The following is a 14,113-nucleotide window of genomic DNA, read 5'->3' as shown; positions in this document are numbered from 1 at the left end:
TCTGAGGGTGATGCGAAGGTAGGACGGATGGAACTTAAATAGTGGCAACTATTTATTCACAACCGACACAGAGTAATGGTGATTCTAGTGTACGACTGTGATGGTGCTATCCTAACGCATTACGTTCCTCCAAGGCAGACCGTCAATGCACAGTATTACTGTTCGTTTTTGGAGCATCACCTGCGACCAGCTTTGCGAAAGAAGTGGTGACACTATCTGCGCAAACCTTCCATCATTTTGCACATACAGTGCAAGCTGCGGCTGCTCTCTTCGGTCGATGGGACTGGGAAGTACTGTACCATCCATCAAACTCTCCGGACTTAGTCCTTGTGACTTTGATTTGATTCCGGAGATGAAGGAACCACTTCGTGGCATTCGCTTCAGAACTGTTCCAGAGATTCGACAGGCAGTAGACCGCTCTCTTCGCACCATCAACAGAACATGTTTTGCTAACGGTATACTACGCCTTCCACATCTCTGGCAACGGGGTCTACACAACGCTGGTGACTACTTTGAAGGACAGTAAGAGGTGAAAACATGTAACTCGTTTGTATCGGTTGTGAATAAATAGTTGCCGCTATTTATGTTCCAACCCTCGTATATCAGTGGCCTGAACTGTTTCTTTTGTGTGATACTTGTAACCTGTGCACAATGGAATACTTCCATATTTTATCACCGCCTAAATCAGCTTCGTTATACAATTCCACGTGTGATATGTGAGAGATTAGGTTAGCTCACCCGAAATATAGAACAAACGGTGCGAGGCTCCCCTCTTTCGAATTTTGGTCTATAGCTATTAAGCTACGACCAGAAAAACTAAGTGAAGTCTGTTTCTTTCATACTGGCGACGGAGATGAAATGGTATGTGTTTCTATTGCAGCTGAGGGTTGAAATATTGGGATGAATTGTATAACTCATGGGTTGAATATGCTGTGCTGTTTTCCAAATGTGTGTTAATGCTCCTTGCGAGTGGTAAGTTTTTGTGAATGATATTTTGTTAGAATAGAGATGCATAAATTACTGGAAAGGATGCAGATAGTATTAAACCTCCATTAAATCTTCTGAAAGTAGCATCAGAACCTCATATGACTGTGAGAGGTTCTGGAAATTCTGACCTGCATGAAATCTGCTTCCAGGAAGAAGTAGGAGTACTAATATTTCCCTGAAGGCTTTGTTGCTGCTTGCGTTAAATGTGGAGCTTCACTATCCTCGTGTGCTGTGTATCAGACACCTGTTGTAGCTAAACTAAGAGCACATTTGACGAAGTCAACTATGTTATAAGAGATACTATTATTTTATGATATATTGTTTTTACTTTGTTGTACACATTTTGAAGAATAGGGAATTATCGTTAAAACGCGTTCTTTACTTGTTTTTTTTTCTGCACCAGTCGCATTTAGCCCTTCTCTTAATATAATACATATGATTAACTGTGATCTGCGTAGACGAATAGTGACATTTTAGTGTTGGGCAGAGCACTGACGTATAATACTACTGTTCTATCAACATGTTCAGTCTTCCATGGGGTTAAAAAGAAACATAATTTCCTCCCCCAGTAAAGTACTACACTGTTCCATATGATGCGGTAACAAATCCTTTGCGACATGTACTCCCTTCTAAGCTAGTAGCGACTAGATTCTGTATTGGAGTGTATTTCAGGGTGAAAAAGTAAATCTCTGTGCTGCCTACGGCTGTCCATCATAATACTTTAGTATAAGTCATTACACAGCATATGTAATCGGATTTGTGGTTAAAATACTTGGTTTCTTAATATATGCAACATATGTCCCATAGAAGGATGATGTCACATATTACTTCTATTGGGGGAAGTCTAGGCATTCTAAAGACACAGTACCATTTTCCATAGATAGGAGCATGGAGTGTATTAGGAGAAATTGGTAAGCATGCTTAGGGAATAGGAAAACTTTATCTAAAGCAGAGCTGCTTCACGTAGAAATGGAACATCAGCCGGTGAAGTTGTAATGGCTTTCTATAGGTGAGTAGTAGCTTATGGAATCGGGCAATCAGAATGGATAAGTGCGTGTACATAACGTTTGTGAGAACCGTTTACATCTTCCTTCGTTAAAAAGAACCTGTTTTTTAAGCTCTGAATTATAACAAAGGTGATGGATTGTTTGAGTTTGATCCTGTGTGAATACTAATGTTACGGAAGTACATTACTGAAATCAGTTTGGGATGTACATGGAGTGGAAGACTGTAATTTTGATGGGACATTTGTTAATTATGGAGGGGAGCACCATACACGGCATCACTGTACTAAAAGAGCCTTGAGAGTCGTTTGTGACCTATATTACACGCATGTCATACCACTGAACAATTTTTTCTTCCTAATAAAATTACACTTCGAAATCAGGAGTGGTGTTCTATACGGATGTATATGGTGTGGAAGACTGTGGTTTTAATAGGACATTCGTTAATCATGGGAGGGAAAGCGCACAAACGTTCGCTGTACTTAAATAGCATTGACGTACATTTGGAAACTATGAGACGGTATTTCACAAGTAATTGTTTTTCGGAGTAGACAACATTCCATTGGAACTACTGACGGCCTTGGGAGAGCCAGTCCTGACAAAACTCTACCACCTGGTGAGCAAGATGTATGAAACAGGGGAAATACCCTCAGACTTCAAGAAGAATATCATAATTCCAATCTCAAAGAAAGCAGGTGTTGACAGATGTGAAAATTACCGAACAATCAGTTTAATAAGCCACAGCTGCAAAATACTAACACGAATCCTTTACAGACGAATGGAAAAAGTAGTAGAAGCCGACCTCGGGGAAGATCAGTTTGGATTCCGTAGAAATATTGGAACACGTGAGGCAATACTGAACTTACGACTTATCTTGGAAGAAAGATTAAGGAAAGGCAAACCTACGTTTCTAGCATTTGTAGACTTAGAGAAAGCTTTTGATAATGTTGACTGGAATACTCTCTTTCAAATTCTAAAGGTGGCAGGGGTAAAATACAGGGAGCGAAAGGCTATTTACAACTTGTACAGAAACCAGATGGCAGTTATAAGAGTCGAGGGACATGAAAGGGAAGCAGTGGTTGGGAAGGGAGTAAGACAGGGTTGTAGCCTCTCCCCGATGTTATTCAATCTCTATATTGAGCAAGCAGTAAAGGAAACAAAAGAAAAATTTGGAGTAGGTATTAAAATCCATGGAGAAGAAATAAAAACCTTGAGGTTCGCCGATGACATTGTAATTCTGTCAGAGACAGCAAAGGACTTGGAAGAGCAGTTGAACGGAATGGATGGTGTCTTGAAGGGAGGATATAAGATGAACATCAACAAAAGCAAAACGAGGATAATGGAATGTAGTCGAATTAAGTCGGGTGATGCTGAGGGAATTAGATTAGGAAATGAGACACTTAAAGTAGTAAAGGAGTTTTGCTATTTGGGGAGCAAAATAACTGATGATGGACGAAGTAGAGAGGATATAAAATGTAGACTGGCAATGGCAAGGAAAGCGTTTCTGAAGATGAGAAATTTGTTAACATCGAGTATAGATTTAAGTGTCAGGAAGTCATTTCTGAAAGTATTTGTATGGAGTGTAGCCATGTATGGAAGTGAAACATGGACGGTAAATAGTTTGGACAAGAAGAGAATAGAAGCTTTTGAAATTTGGTGCTACAGAAGAATGCTGAAGATTAGATGGGTAGATCACATAACTAATGAGGAAGTATTGAATAGGATTGGGGAGAAGAGAAGTTTGTGGCACAACTTGACCAGAAGAAGGGATCGGTTGGTAGGACATGTTCTGAGGCATCAAGGGATCACCAATTTAGCATTGGAGGGCAGCGTGGAGGGTAAAAATCGTAGAGGGAGACCAAGAGATGAATACACTAAGCAGATTCAGAAGGATGTAGGTTGCAGTAGGTACTGGGAGATGAAGAAGCTTGCACAGGATAGAGTAGCATGGAGAGCTGCATCAAACCAGTCTGAGGACTGAAGACCACAACAACAACAACATCCTTTGAATTCTATATTTATTGCATCAGAAACCTTAGGAGTTGATAAACCATCTTGCATTGAATTTTCGCTAATCTTAGAATGATTGACTGACAGAAAACGCAAATGGCGCAGCTTCATTTTGATGCTCCCACTGACTTAAGTAAGATCTACTCTCGCTCCACCGCAGCGCATATCGCTTCGCCACGTGTGTGTGCATGACACTTAGATGCTTTGAGAATACGCTCTGCGATGTCTCTCGAGCTGTTAATTTTATTGTACCAGTACCAACTATAATGAATAATGATGCACTTACACTGCTGCTATCGGAGACGAGAATGCCGAGACAAAACGTGTACTTAACGGTCAACTGCCCCTCTGTTCTGACTCTGTTTGAACGAGCTTCACCTTCATACCTCACCATACATTCTCAAATTCCACTCTAACGTTGAGGTTATTGTCAGTTGCTATCCCGAAATTAACACGTATAGACAGTAAAATCGGTTCGGCAGCTCAGCACTACGTAGTCGCTGTCCACCAGTCCTGTGAGTGCACGTCAGTTCTGTTACGTGGCTGGTCTGCGAAGCAAAAGCAACATATTGATGTTGCTAGGACCGTATAGGTTGGTATATTCCATTCGAATACGTAACGAAAAAAGAAAATTGAATCTCTGGAAAAGACGACCTATTTCTCCCGGAAGCTATGCTATGGATTAAGGTAAGGGTGTATCAGGGTATAAAGTATATGAAAGTATACAGACCATCATTTTTTACTCCGTCAGAGCGTGAGACTGGGGTGGGAGGTTACTCGAGAATACTGGTGTATGTATCCTCCACCGTGCACTGCACAGCGGCTTGCGACGCATTTGATTTGTATGTAGGCTGTTCACAGGTGAAGCAGTTGTCTGCAAGCAAGTGGGAAGACCTATGGTGGGCTGATAGTTGACCTGAACGTAACTAAATCTATTGCACATTAATAGGACTATAAATACTGTGCACTGTCATAGGAAGCGTAAGCAGCAGTAAAATGCCTAGCTGAACGCATCTGGAGCGGACTGAAGAAGAATGCATATGTCGGCGTCAGATTGATTTACTGGAATCTTAAGGGAATCATGGTAAGCACTGAGGAGTGACCAGTCGGTAAGGTAACGCAGAAGAATATGTTAGGTTCAAATTCATTTGCATGGATTTTTAAGGAGGTGCATTACGTACATCCACTAAGAAATGACAGTGTAGGAGGTGACTGTCTGCAGTTCCCGTCGGCATGTCAACGGGAGATTGTGGCGCTACAATTGGGATCGAGGTGTAAGAGGCATTAAAATGGCTGCTGTTGCTAGAGGGAACATTGGTATTGATTTGGTTTGGGTTGTACTTGTTGATTAATTAGCTCTCGACGTACGACAGTCAGATAAACATGTAGGTACTAGCTTTGCTTCTAAATAAATACCTACACTAAGTATAAACGCACTACCAGTTGGATACGTTCTGGTCTAGACGGAATTCGGTATCGTGTTCGGTGCACTCCTGAAGAGCGCGTGGGGATAAAATGAACAATGCTACGATTAAACCCCGAAACGTTCCCTACTCTAGCAGTACCTCTGAATTGTGTGTGGAGGTGCACACCTGTTCCACCAACGTAAATGGTTCAACGGATAGTGTACGTGTTGGAAGCTCTGTGATACTGTTAGAATTATGGAGTTACATCCCAACTGAACAACTGGTGATGAATTCCTCACTTAACACCATGCTGTCAACGAAGTATCTGATACGATTATGCCGTCTCATATCTAGCGTAGTGATCAGTGGAATACGATAAAGGAGACTGGGGCACGTACCAGGACATATTCATAGACTATCATTCGATATCGAAGACTTGCAAATGCATCAGATTTTGTTTTCACCGTCCTCCTATAGTAAAAATGCAGCAGTAAGGCTTCATTGGTCTTAAAAAAATTTAAATCTGGCGTAGCCATCATATAGAAGATTAGGGTCTATAACGAGGCATACTGACATTCACTTTTAATCGATGATTACGCATGTGACTGTAAAAGAAAAGAAGAAATCGATAATACCGTACGACATGGTCGACACCGTGTAGTTGTTTCTGGAATACGTATTGAGATGTAGGCGCCTGTATACAGCAGAGTTGCAACACCCGTAAGCTTCAGCTATTTGCAGAGGATACGGGACTGGTGGGTGTTCAAGATGAATTTGTGGTAGCCGAAGGGTACTGCTACCGTTCTATTCCATCGTTCACTACAAATCACTAGAAGGAATACCTGGACGCGAGTTCCTCATGGTGCTGAACGTTAGTTTTCTACTCGTTTTCGTTGTGATAGCTCTCTTCATTACCACTGACGGTTAGAGGGCTAAACAGCATTCAAACTAAGGGAACAGTGCTACCGCAATGTTACATAATTTCGAGAGAATTAGAGGGGGTCTGTAGTTTGTCTCGTAATATATAACGCTATGTATCGAATAGTGGAAAATTCGTGCGAATGTGAGGGTAAGCGACATTCTGTTAGAAGGGAGGCTGAAAGCGTATCTCTCTACCGCTTCTTCTAATTGTGGCCAAACATATTACTCCCTCGCAGATACACCTCGCGATCGACAACTGGAAGATTCGTGCGAATCTAGTGAGCAAGATGTACGAGACAGGCGGAATACCCTCAGACTTCAAGAAGAATATAATAATTCCAATCCGAAAGAAAATTACCTGTCAGTTTAATAAGCCACGGCTGCAAAATACTAACACGAATTCCTTACAGACGAATGAACTAACTGATAGAAGCCGACCTCGGGGAAGATCAGTTTGGATTCTATAGAAATGTTGGAACACGTGAGGCAATACTGACCCTAAGACTTATCTTAGAAAACAGATTAAGGAAAGGCAACCTACGTTACTAGCATTTGTAGACTTAGAGAAAGCTTTTGACAATGTTGACTGGAAAACTCTGTTTCAAATGCTGGAGGTGGCAGGGATAAAATACAGGGAGCGGAATACTATTTACAATTTGTACAGAGATCAGATGGCAGTTAAAAGAGTCGAGGGGCATGAAAGGGAAGCAGTGGTTGGGAGGGGAGTGAGACAGGGTTGTAGCCTATCCCCGATGTTATTTAATCTGTATATTGAGCAAGCAGTAAAGGAAACAAAAAAAAATTCGTAGTAGGAATTAAAATCCATGGAGAAGAAATACAAACTTTGAGGTTCACCGATGACATTGTTATTCTGTCAGAGAGAGGAAAGAACCTGGAAGAGTAGCTGAACGGAATTGACAGTGTCTTGAAAGGAGGATATAAGATGAACATCAACAAAAGCAAAACGAGGATAATGGAATGTAGTCGAATGAAGTCGGGTGATGCTGAGGGAATTAGATTAGGAAATGAGACACTTAAAGTAGCAAAGGAGTTATGCTATTTGGGGAGCAAAATAACTGATGATGGTCGAAGTAGAGAGGATATAAAATGTAGACTGGCAATGTCAAGGAAAGCGTTTCTGAAGAAGAGAGATTTGTTAACATCGAGTATAGATTTAAGTGTCAGGAAGGCATTTCTGAAAGTACTTGTATGCAGTGTAGCCATGTATGGAACTGAAACGTGGAAGATGTAGTTTAGTCAAGAAGAGAATGGAAGCTTTCGAAATGTGGTGCTACAAAACAATGCTGAAGATTAGATGGGTAGATCACATAACTAATGAGGAGGTATTGAATAGGATTGGAGAGAAGAGAAATTTGTGGCACAGCTTGAGTATAAGAAGGGATCGGTTGGTAGGTCACGTTCTGAGACATCAAGGGATCACCAATTTGGTATTGGAGGGAAGCATGGAGGGTAAAAATAGTACAGGGAAACCAAGAGATCATTACACTAGACAGATTGAGAAGGATGTCGGTTGCAGTAGGTACTGGGAGATGAAGAAGCTTGCACAGGATAGAGTGACATGGAGAGCTGCATCAAACCAGTCTCTCGACTGAAGACCACAACAACAACATGGCGGATAAGCGATATTCTGACAAACAGGAGGCTGTGAGGTGATCTCTTTACCACTTCTTCTAACGTTTATGAGCAGACGTAGACGATATACGTCTCGAGAAGTGACTTTAATGAGATTACTATCGGCTATACCTCACTTGATCGACAAATGAGGGAGTAAGTACAAAAATGTTCACGAGAAGATGGTAATACGGCTATATAAAGAGCTTAGGAACGACATAAATTGGAAGTGCATGGCGGTTACGCCGATATTGCTGCAGGGAAAAAAAAATGACATGCTATTTTTTGTTTTTGTGATAGCTGTCTATCTATTCAGTGATGGGTGGGGGACTAGATGGTCTTCTAGCCAATAGATCAGTAGTGTCATAACGTTACGGGATTTCGAGAGAATTACTTGGTGGAGGCATTTGTCAAAAATCAAATGGAGTCAAATACTGTATTTAAAGACTAGACGTTTCTTGGGAAGGAGACAACATTTTTTCACAGATTTGTGTGCCTATAAACGGATGTACTGACGCCTAAATAGGTAGACCAAATTTACATCCACATTTGTATTCATACTTAGCGAGCCATCGAACCGTGCGTGGCGGAGAATACCCTGTACCACTAATAGCCATTTCCTATCTTATTTCACTCGCGAAAAGGGCGAGGGAAAAAACGACTGTCTGAACACCTATGTATGAGTGCAAATGTTTCGTATCTCGTGTTCGTGGTCCTTACGCAAAATGTACACTACGTGATCAAAAGTACCCGGACACACCGAAAAACATACATTTTTCACAATAGCTGCATTCTGCTGCCACCTACTGCCAGGTACTCCATATCAGCGACCTCAGTAGTCATTAGACATCGTGAGAGAGCAAAATGATGCGCTCCGCGAAACTCAAGGACTTCCAACGTGGTCAGGTGATTCGGGCTCATTACTATCATACGTCTGTACGCGGGATTTCCACACTCCTAAGCATCCCTACGTCCACTGTTTCTGTTGTGATAGTGAAGTGGAAACGTGAAGGGACACGTACAGGACAAAAGCGTGCAGGCCGACCTCGTCTGTTGACTGACAGAGACCGCCGACAGTTGAAGAGGGTCGTTCAAATGGCTCTGAGCACTATGGGACTTAACCACTGAGGTCATCAGTCCCCTAGAACTTAGAACTACTTAAACCTAACTAACCTAAGGACATCACACACATCCATGCCCGAGGTAGGATTCGAACCTGCGACCGTAGCGGTCACGCGGTTCCAAACTGAAGGGCTTAGAACCGCACGGCCACACCGGCCGGCTGAAGAGGGTCGTAATGTGTAATAGGCAGACATCTATCCATACCATCACACAGGAATTCCAAACTGCATCAGGATCCACTGCAAATATTATATAACAATTAGCCCGGAGGTGAGAAAACTTGGATTTCATGGTCGATCGGCTGCTCATAAGCCACGCATCACGCCGGTAAAAGCCAAACGACGCCTTGCTTGGTGTAAGGAGCGTAAACATTGGACGATTGAACAGTTGAAAAACGTTGTGTGGAGTGACGAATCACGGTACAAAATGTGGCGATCCGATGGCAGGATGTGGATATGGCGAATGCCCTTTGAACGTCATCTGCCTGAGCGTGTAGTGCCAACGGTAAAATTTAGAGGCGGTGGTGTTATGGTGTGGTCGTGTTTTTCATGGAGGAGGCTTACACTCCTAGCTGTTTTGCGTGGCACTATCACATCACCGGCCTACAGTGATGTTTCGAGCACCTTCTTGCTTCCCACTTGCATCTTTCAACACGATCGAGCAACTGTTCATAGTGCACGGCCTGTGGCGGAGTGGTTACATGACAATAATATCCCTGTAATGGACTGGCCTGCACAGAGTCCTAACCTGAACCCTAGAGAACACGTTTGGGATATTTTGGAAAGCCGACTTCGTGCCAGACCGCACCTACCGACATCGACACCTCTCCTCCATGCAGCACTCCGTGAAGAATGGGCTGCCATTTCCCGAGAAACCTTCGACCAGCACCTGATTGAATGGATTCCTGCGAGACTGGAAGCTGTAATCAAGGCTAAGAAAGGGCCAACACCATATTGAATACCAGCATTAAAAAATGGCTCTGAGCACTATGGGACTTAACTTCTGAGGTCATCAGTCCCCTAGGACTTAGAACTGCTTAAACCTAACTAACCCAAGGACACCACACAATCCATGCCCGAGGCAGGATTCGAACCTGCGACCGCAGCGGGATTGCGGTTCCAGGCTGCAGCGCTAGAACCAAACGGCCACTCCGGCCGGCCAATACCAGCATTAACGATGGAGGGCGCCACGAAGTTGTAAGTCATTTTCAGCTGTGTGTCTCGATAATTCTGATCACACAGTGTATGTTGGCATCAGTAGAAACCTTCTGCAGTTAGCTTCGAATGTTAGATCTGTAGATTTGTTCAATAGCCTTCCTCGAGAAGAACATTGCGAGAGCAATATCAATGCACGAAAAAATTATTCACCACGCAAAGGAACTCTTTTGCTCAATTTAATTAATCAGTCAATCAATTTGATATCAATTACTTGCCGCCGGGCGGGTGGAAGCGAGGGCTGGACTGCCACAGACACGTTTGCGAGCGGCCATCAGGTGTTTTATCGTTGCGTCGATATCTATTAACGAAATTTCATTCTCCGACCTACATAGGGAGACATGACCAGCGTAATAAAATCACATATCCACTACTGGCAGTTACAATTTCTACACCAAGAAGAAATGCAGATGAGAAACGGGTTTTCATTGGACAAATATATTATACTACAGCTGACACGCAATTTGGGTGTATAGAACCTGAGAAATCTGTACCCAAAACAACCACCTCTGGCCGTAATAACGGCCTTAATACGCCTGGGCATTGAGTCAAACGGAGCTTTGATGGCGTGTGCAGGTACAGTTGCCCATGCAGCTTCAACACGATACCACAGTTCATCAAGAGTAGTGACTGGCGTATTGTGACGAGCCAGTTGCTAGGCTACCATTGACCAGACGTTTTCAGTTGGTGAGAGATCTGGAGAATGTGCTGGCCAGGCAGCAGTCGAACATTTCCTGTATCCAGAAATGCCAGTACAGGACCTGCAACATGCGATCGTGCATTATCCTGCTGAAATGTAGGGTTTCGCAGGGATCGAATGAAGGGCAGAGTCACGGGTCGTAACACATCTGAAATGTAACGTCCACTGTTCAAACTGCCGTCAGTGCGAACAAGAGGTGACCGAGACGTGTAACCAATGGCACCCCGTACCATCACGCCAGGTGATACGCCAGTACGGCGATGACGAATACACGCTTCCAATGTTTGTTCACCGCGATGTCGACAAAAACGGATGCGACCATAATGATGCTGTAAACAGAACCTGGATTCGTCCGAAAGCATTATGTTTTGCCATTCGTGCACCCAGGTTCGTCGTTAAGTGCACCATCGTAGGCCCTCCTGTCTGTGATGCAGCGTCAAAGGTAACCGCAGCCATGGTCTCCGATCTGATAGTCCAGGCAGCTGCAAACGTCGTCGAACTGTTCGTGCAGATGGTTGTCGTCTTGCAAACGTCCCCATCTGTTGACTCAGGGATCGAGACGTGGCTGCACGATCCGTTACATCCGTGTGGATAAGATGCCTGTCATCTCGACTGCTAGTGATACGAGGCCGTTGGGATCCAGCACGGCGTTCCGTATTACCCTCCAGAACCCACCGATTCCATATTCTGCTAACAGCCATCGGATCTCGACCAGCGCGAGCAGCTATGTCTCGATACGATAAACCGCAATCGCGAGAGGCTAAAATCCGAACTCTATCAAAGTCGGAAACGTGACGGTATGCATTTCTCGTCCTTACACGAGGCATCACAATAACGTTTCACCAGGCAACGCCGGTCAACTGCTGTTTGTGTATGAGAACACCGGCGCCAACCTAGTGTGAATGCTCTGAAAAGCTAATCATTTGAATATCACATCATGTTCTTCGTGTCGGTTAAAATTCGCGTCTGTAGCATGTCATCTTCGTGGTGTAGCAATTTTAATGGCCAGTAGTGTATTACCTAATCTATTAAGTGATACGAAGTACTAAGCTAATATTATCATCTCCTCTGTGGCGCTATTTTGCTACTTTAAGAACCTTCGCATGTAACGATGCGTTTGTCTACCTTAAGAGAGTTATGTGAGGAGCCATGATGTGACAGACTCCGTCATGACGCAAAGATGACTTGAATACTCTAGTCTCGTGATGCAGGATGTAACAGATATTAAGCTGATGTGTATAGATTTTTTATATTTTTTACAGCCTGAGAGAATAATTACAGGAAATCTAGCCCAGAGCGTAACTTTCTACAGGAGTATCACACTAAGTACCACAAGTAACGCTACTTAGCGTTGTGAAAACTCGTGTACGCTGCGATTGCTTCTGTTTTCGAAAAGAACGTGTATGAAATGGAGGAATCTAAATTTCGTTTGAGAAATTCGAGGTGTATTAACTACAGCATCTCCATCTCGGATTGTGTAAAGTGAATTTTGTAATCTGGGGGATCTGTGTCAGGGGTGTAACTGCAGTTAAAACCTTACATCCCAGCCGCACCTGCTGGCCTCGCACTGTGCTGGGAGTTAGCGACGCTGGTCCGCTGCCAGCGGTAGGAGAGGCTCGAGGTCTCGGCCGACCGCATGCCGCAGCTTACCCTGTAGCGACCAGCACGAAGAGAAAAATACTGTGGCCAGTCGGCTCTTTAGATTTTCAATGGACTTGGTAGATGGCGCTGGACGGGACTGGTGATGATTGGCCTGTTTTCTCGTCTTGAGATGACGTGTTCACGTAGGATAATGAGCACTACATTCATAAAAAATATCACTCGATGCATTTCCCATGTTTCTGTTGGCTAGGATGCGGATTGCGGCTAGTAAATACGTGTAAGCGTGTTCCATTCCCCACTGCTGTTGCTAGATGACTCCCCCATATGGTGAGCATGCAGTTCCTTACAGTTTCCCCATCCTCTGTTATGCCAGCTTAGCCTGGATTTCTGCTACTCCCCAGTTCTATAAAGCTCTCCAAATTCTCTAACGCCATCCGCTCCGCCTCGCCTTCCGCATCCGCCTTCCGTCTCCCTCACGCATCCTCTACGACCTCATCCCCTTCCCCCACCTTCTCCTTTTCCTTGAACACTTCTCCACAATGTATGTTGACCGCCGCCTTGTTCCCTCTCACCCCCTGGTGACTCCCTCCCTCTCCACCCCCAACCAGTTGCCTCGCCTTTACCGTTGTGTCCCACCCTCTCTCCATCTCCACACCCTCCATCTCCTTTCCCAACGCAACTTCCATCATCTACCCCTCCCAGATGATGAGCTTTGCCCTGACATCTACCCTTCCTACCAACTCTAACCCCATCTTCCTGCCTCCGCCTCAGGGTCCTCTCTTCCCTCCTCCTGAGCGGCTTTCCCCTCCTTCTCCCCCTCCCTCTCTTGTGCTCCCCTTCAGTGTCTCTGCACTCCCTCCTCCCCTGTCGTCCCTTTTCCTCTCCCGCCCCACGTGTCTCCTGCCTCTTCGTGTACCTGCTTACACCCCTATTTCTTCATCCTGCCGCTTCCCCTGCTGCCCCTTACTCTCCCCTCCTTCTCCATCCTCTCTGACCGTTCCTGCGGCAGGTCCCACCTGGCAGTTTTCTTCTTCGTCGTGTGTGCTCCAAGTGGGTTTTAAGTGTGTTGTTCTGGAGTGTTTTTAATACTGTGGCCAACTTTTAACCTGTGCACGTCCATTCAGTGTCTTCTCTGTGTTTTAAGAATCGTCAACTTTGTTTTCTAACTTTCTGGTGACTTTTTTAACTGTCCCCCATGAACGTCTCCATGTCAGTCTATTTTTACCTCCATTTTCTCCCATTATTCTGTTTGAAGTTCCCCTTTTTTATCGCCTTATGTATGTAAAATTTTATTCTTATTTTAAGTTGTCATGTTACTCGGTTGAAGAGCGGCGGATAGTGCTGCTGACAGTCCTTCACAATCACAATAAAGAAAAATAACCTTACTGTTTGAAAGTGGTCCTTATGTGCTTCCCAGCAGCTGTTCTTTTGCACGTAAGTGATAGGTTGTTGTTTTGTGATTATGACCCTTCTTATCCACATGAAGCTGAAGCAAACCTCTAGTGCTAGAGTGAT

The sequence above is a fragment of the Schistocerca cancellata genome, chromosome 2 (genome assembly GCF_023864275.1).
Source record: "Schistocerca cancellata isolate TAMUIC-IGC-003103 chromosome 2, iqSchCanc2.1, whole genome shotgun sequence".
Classification (NCBI taxonomy): domain Eukaryota; kingdom Metazoa; phylum Arthropoda; class Insecta; order Orthoptera; family Acrididae; genus Schistocerca; species Schistocerca cancellata.
The sequence above is the reverse complement of the archived record's forward strand: the minus strand, read 5'-3'. Positions refer to the sequence as shown.